We start from the raw sequence: 7,142 nt of genomic DNA, 5'->3' as shown, positions 1-7,142 counted from the left end.
CAAGGTAGGCAGCGACATCGCAATATTCGCCTTATATAGTTTCCTGCGGTCGCAACCTACAAGCCGACGGGGAAGCATATTTGTCTTGGCAGAGGTGTTCTGATGGCGCTATTGCCTATAGTGCTAGGAAAAGGCGGTTAGTTTCCCCGCTCCAGCGAACACCATTACGTCGATACACAGCTAGAACTGAGAGATGGATATGAAATTGCATTTTCATCTAGGAACTGTGCACAGGCGCATCTGAGAAACTTAAGATTTTGAGTTATTGTCACACAGCTGTTATTCGTCAGCAAAAACAACAATAAAATACTTACCCCATTAGTATCAATACTATTCAAATGCAATTTTCTGCCACTGAAAATCTTGATTTTCTAGTTTTATGGAAGATCACTGGAAGTGGTCAGTTAAAGAGGGTGAAAGGTTAATATTACTCGGTTTCCTACGGTCACTAAACCTTCTGCCTTCCCAACAAAAAGGATACCACTTTTTGAGTGGATCTACGTAATGATGAAGTCTGACAGAGTAAGTTACGTAACCAGTTTGTGCAATGCCGCGTGAAGATTGTCAAAGCACAGGTCCATTAAATGCTATCAAAAGCGCAATAGAATTTTACGTTATGATTTTACACGATAGATCAGTGAATGAGGGGCGTCAGACTTCTCTATTCTTTTCTCAAACAGCTTTTGTCATTACTAATGAGCGCGTAGAGGATGTGGGAAGATGGTGGAAGGAATGCTTATGACGGGAAGGTCGAAAGCTGAAACACTTTTTATGATTTTTGACATTCTTTACATATGAAAATTCTCTTTCTCAACTCACTCAATAGGAAGAAAAATCAGAAACCGACTTATCGTTACCGTTCCTTAAAGTAGGCGCAGATATCCAACAGATATTATCGCGAGCTAGGAGTTATTTCGTCAATGTATCTGGGAATCCAATGTGCGCTAGGCACTAGTATCATTCCAACGTCCATACAAGTTTGGAAGGAGAATTACCAGAGAAAGGGATATGCTGCACAGCTAATCCTACAGTAAAATGGAGGGATCACAGAAACTAAGCTCACTATGCTGGCAGGAGTTCTGATAATTCCGACCAGTTCACAGATAAAATATGTATTCATAGTGGCCGAGAAAAGCCACGGATAGTTAAGGTATACTAAAATTACGATCGAAACCGACACTTTGGAATTCATTCGTGAAAATAGAGAGGGCTCAATTTAGCTGTTAGTATGGTTACTCACGCTACTCCATTTGAACGCTCTGATTTATCAATTAAAATGATGTTCTGACCCATAAGATAGTCCTCGCATCCTGCAAATGAAACAGCTGACGTTATTATGAAGATTACGTTACGCTACACACGTTAATATGAGTGTTAAGATTTAGGAAGAATTTAATTAAGTCAGAAGGCACCTACTTTTAGTAACGGAAACACTGCACCGATCCTAACCGAAAAGGAACTCATACAAGTACTACAGCAGTCATAAGAGGAAGTCGTATTCACCTCGCTGTCACAGCCATAGGGTCTTCTTCCAACGTTTTAGAAAGCCACAGCCGCCTTTACCGGGTGGGGGCGTTTTAGCCGTCCAGTCACACGGAAGCCATGTCGGCGCCACTCACTCGCCCAAACTTATGGGCCCATGGATCCTACCAAGAACTCAGTGTCTTGCTCTCGCCGAAGCCTACCGGGGAGACTCGACAGAGGAATTTTGCACAGCTTCTCGCGCTCTTCTCAGCTCAGGCTATTATAACTCGTCCTTTTTAAGAAAGCAGGACACTGCGTGGCCCAAGTGAAGTCCAGGCCTACGACATGCGAAAAAAAAACACCCGGAAGAGAACTAAACATACTAACAGTATGTTTATGAAACACGAACAACATGCATGGATCATGACTGAAGTGGCATGTGGTCGGAGCGCACCATAATGTTGCTTTTTGGCACTGCATCCCGTCGTCCTCCGTGATCATGCACGATTGCACTTGGGGAACCTCATGCAGGGGCACCTCCGTACGTGAGGCTAGGAGATACTGGAACATCCACCTCATTCACCCAATACGAGTTTGTGCGGTTACGACCTGTTTGCCAAAATGAAGGAACCTCTTTGTGGCACAAGCCATAACCAAGAGAAGACATCACCCATCCCATAGCGCGGCCCTTGCGAGACGTCGACAGAAATGTACGCGCTGATGGTGTACGACGGCTTCCATCTCTGTGGGGAAAGGTGATGGAGATGCCGGGTGAGTATACTGATGGCATGTAAGACGGTGAACGTCTGTCAATAAGTCGGGTATGAATTATAATCGTATTGACACTACTTTTCATTCAGAACTTGTAAATTTACGGTGGTTTCCTAGACAATCTTTCTCCCAGCGATTACTTACGCAAAGCAAACGACAGCAGTATACTGTATATTGCTACCTTAATGAAATGTAAATTGAATGTATCTAAAAAGGACTAAATGAAAGAGGACTTAATGCGCTGGTTGCTTTGAACACAACAATGCTTTGCTAGGCATGGTTGTACTAGAGGTGATATGCCCTCATTTTCCTCCGACCTATCAACTGAATTACCCAACCTAGTCTGCACCTATAGTTTAACGTGACTGCGAAACACAGTGTGCCGTGGCATTTTTCACATGAATAGATTATTGCTCGAGGTGAAAGAAACGATAAATGACACAGAGAATGCTGTGATTGCCCCAATACTGAAACTAGACATTTGTATTTGGAGAGGCAATGGATCTATATTTGTGTAGAACAATCCTCTATTGGTCTCCTACAATCTCTCAAATACCTTATGGCGAATATCGGGATATGAGTCACATTAGCCCCACTATCCGTGTCTCTCACATTTTGGACAACAATTGCTCATCCGCATTTTCAATGATAAGTTACTGTAATGGGTGTATCGCTGCATAACGACGCAGAAGAACGCAATCGTCCCCTTGCTGAAGTCTCATCATGTAATACTTGACATTACGTCGTAACAAGCGTAAACATGGGAAGCTTTCATCGTGTTTCAAACATCACAATTAAAACCGCTTTATACGTGGCACGACAGCGCTACACCTACTATGATTTAAATGAAACGAGACAGGTTATCGGAGAATTTTCGGTCGGTCATAGTTTTCGCAGCTAGATCAAATGAAAAGAAAGTGTTCTACAGTTACAACTATGATAAATATAATGAAGGAAAATGTCTATCTAAATCGGTTAATTAATACGTAATCGAGTGTCCCAAAAACCAACATATATTAACGAAGATGACTAAATTATAAACATTTTCTATAAGTCTCTAATAGTAAGAACCGATGTGGAATTACTGGACGCCTTAACAAGGAAAAAATCTCAGTGATGAAATATTAAGGATATGAGCGTAGGAGAGTGCTGATGCAGGAATCCTGCACTACCGATCATGGCAAGGTCCTAGTGGAGGTGGTCTGCCGTTGCCTTCCTCCGACCTGTTATGAAGTGTCAGTGTGGATGACTGATGTTTTTGTACAACGCATCAACATTCGTGTTGTTAAGAACCAGAGGAAGGGAGAAGGTGAAATGCGGCGACGGCACACAGCCTACTCCTCCAAGAGTACCAAGGAGACCGGGCCGCCGAGCTTAACGTTCCCACCCAACGGACAAATCACCATTGATAGTGTCACATACCCTCACTTCATGAAACACTACGGAGAATTGAGGAATTTAATCAATTACAGTGGGGCATATAGGACACTAGCGCGCTCCATTCCAATTTGGAAATGCGATCTGACCCGTAAATGTCATAGAAAACAGCCATAGAACATACACACTTTGATAATGTTAGCGCAACAAAAAGAAATGGCCCAGCGTATCTAAGACTAGTACATAGCTCACTCTGCGTACTGGTTAGTACAGACAATATACTAGACTAAACATATGTCAACTTTCTGATAATAGTGTCCAGCTGTGCGTTCAGTGTGTCTCCTCATTTGTGTACCCACAGATTTTATCTGCAAAAGCAGTTTTATTTTCATGACCTAAGTAATTGAACCCTGAGTAACGTTCTTGCGTAATACCATAATAGTGAACGGAATTATGCAGCACACTGTCAGTAAGCAGAGCAGTATACTTCGACTTTACTGAATCAGCACCTAAAACCTAAGAGCATGCAGAGAAGAACTACATATTGTCAATATGTCTTACAAGTTAGTGGAAGGTCAACAGCTGAGTGCCTATCCATCAGAGTGCCTGTAAATAACAAGATGGTTGTCATATGACGGTGCACGGCTCCAAGTATTGAATAATAAACAATGACAATGCAGGAGTATTTTGAAACAAATCTGAAATAAACAATTAATAAACGTATTACCTGAACACACTATTAAGCAAAATTACTATGCATCACAGTCATTCAAACCCGCAAATGGGAGATTCTTATTTTCGACAGACAAAGGAAACATGTTCACATCTCATTAAGAAGCAAGAAACTGTTTTTTTATTTGAAGAGAAGATAACAATGTTGAATTTATAACACGACCAAGAGAATAGATAAAATACGCTGCTATAATCGGCTTCCATTCAGCTTAGTACACGTAACTTACGAACATCAATTTTGGTTTACGTAGGAAGAATACGCATCTGTGGTCTAGTGGTCCCTCTGTAATAAAAAAAAACTGAGTATAGGAATCAACGATCAACTTGAACGGCTATCTTGTGACGTCCTCCCAGACCAAACACAACGAAAAATACCGAACAAAATGAAAAAAAGGGGGATGGGTCTTTGATTCACAATCAAAACGTCTTAGGTCCTGCGTTCCAATCCCGCCGCTGCTTAAATTTTGATTAATAATCAACATTGGCGTCCGAAGATATCCGGCATAAGAAGTCACCCTCATTCTCCCAAAGGCCCTCTCAAGAAGGCGGAGGATCGGACAGAGGTTCATGGCGCTCTCTTGTCCTAGGGGTGGGGAACTGCCTCTAAAGGCGGAAGAATCAGCAGTGATCAACGGCATGAGGATGCAAAGGCAATGGGAAGCACTGCATTAAAGACACGTAACGTTTGTCCCCAAGACATGTGGCCTGTAATTGAAGAATTGTCATGATGATCTCGCCATTGGCTAAAGATTCCTGAATACTCTCCCATTCGGATCTCCGGGAGGTGACTGCCAAGGTGGAGGTGACCTTGGAAACGCAAAAGCTCAGTCTAGATATAGTAGGGGTCAGTGAAGTGAAGTGAGGTGGAAGGAAGACAAGGATTTATGGTCAGATGACTATAGGGTAATATCAACAGCAGCAGAAAATGGTGTAACGGGAGTGGGATTCGGTATGAATAAGAAGGTAGGGCAGAAAGTGTTCAGTGACGGGGTTTTTCTCATCAGAATCGACAGCAAACCAAAATCAACAACGATAGTTCAGGTATACATGCCGACGTCGCAAGCTGAGGAAGAAGAGATAAAGTCTATGAGGATATTGAAATGGTAATACAGTATGTGAAGGGAGAAGAAAATCTAATATTCATGGGGGACTGGAATGCAGTTGTAGGGGAAGGAGTAGAAGGAAAGGTTACAGGAGAATATGGGGTTGGTACAAGGAATGAGAGAGGAGAAATAATAATTGAGTTCTGTAACACGTTTCAGCTAGTAATTGCGTATGCTCCGTTCAGGAATCGCAAGAGCAGGAGGTATACCTGGAAAAGGCCGGGTGGTATGGGAATATTTCAGTTACCAGAATGAGGTTTTCACTCTGTAGCGGAGTGTGCGCTGATATGAAACTTCCTGGCAGATTAAAACTGTGTGCCGGACCGAGACTCGAACTCGGGACCTTTGCCTTTGGCGGGCAAGTGCTCTACCATCTTCTGTGGTCAAAGGTCCCGAGTTCGAGTCTCGGTCCGGCACACAGTTTTAATCTGCCACGAAGTTTCATATCAGCGCACACTCCGCTGCAGAGTGAAAATCTCATTCTGGAAACATCCCCCAGGCTGTGCTAAGCCATGTCTCCGCAATATCTTTTCTTCCAGGAGTGCTAATTCTGCAAGGTTCGCAGAGGAGGGAAGGTAGGAGACGAGGTACTGGCAGAAGTAAAGCTGTGAGGACGGGGTGTGAGCCGTGCTTGGGTAGGTCAGATGGTAGAGCACTTGCTCGTGAGAGGTGAAGGTCCCGAGTTCGAGTCTCGGTCCGGCACACAGTTTTAATCTGCCAGGAAGTTTCAATATTTCAATTAGATTACATAATGCTCAGACTGAGATTCCGAAATCAGATTCTGGATTGTAAGGCGTTCCCAGGAGCAGATATAGACTCAGATCACAACATAGTAGTGATGAAGAGTAGTCTGAAGTTCCAGACATTAGTCAGGAAAAATGAATACGCAAAGACGTTGGATACGGAAGTACTAAGGAATGACAAGATGCGGTTGAAGTTCTCTAAGGATATAGATACAGCAATAAGGAATAGCTCAGTTGGCAGTACCGTTGAAGAGGAATGGGCATTTATAAAAAGGACTATCACAGAAATTGGGAAGGAAAACGTAGGTGTAAGAAGGTAACTAAAATGAAACCATGGGTAGCAGAAGATGTACTTTAATTGATCGATGAAAGGAGGAAGTACAAAAATGTTCCGGAAACCTCAGGAATACAGAAATACACGTTGCTGAGGAATGAAATAAATAGGCTGGCTCTGAGCACTATGGGACTCAACTGCTGAGGTCATTAGTCCCCTAGAACTTAGAACTAGTTAAACCTAACTAACTTAAGGACATCACACACATCCATGCCCGAGGCCGGATTCGAACCTGCGACCGTAGCGGTCTCGCGGTTCCAGACTGCAGCGTCAGAACCGCGCGGCCACTTCGGCCGGCGAAATAAATAGAAAGTGCAGGGAAGCTAAGACGAAACGGCTGCATGAAAAATTTGAAGAAATCGAAAAAGAAATGATGGTCGGAAGGACAGACTCAGCACGCAGGAAAGTCAAAACAAGCTTCGGCGACATCAAAAGCAAAGGTGATAACATTAAGACTGCAACGAAAATTCCACTGTTAAATGCAGAGGAGAGAGCGTATAGGTGGAAAGAATACACTGAAAGTCTCTAAGGCGGGGAAGATTTGTCTGATGTGAGAGAAGAAAAAATAGGAGTCGATTTAGAAGAGATAAGGGATCCAGTATTACAATCAGAATTTAA

This window comes from Schistocerca serialis, chromosome 1 (assembly GCF_023864345.2).
Source record: "Schistocerca serialis cubense isolate TAMUIC-IGC-003099 chromosome 1, iqSchSeri2.2, whole genome shotgun sequence".
In the NCBI taxonomy this organism is placed as follows: domain Eukaryota; kingdom Metazoa; phylum Arthropoda; class Insecta; order Orthoptera; family Acrididae; genus Schistocerca; species Schistocerca serialis.
The sequence above is the reverse complement of the archived record's forward strand: the minus strand, read 5'-3'. Positions refer to the sequence as shown.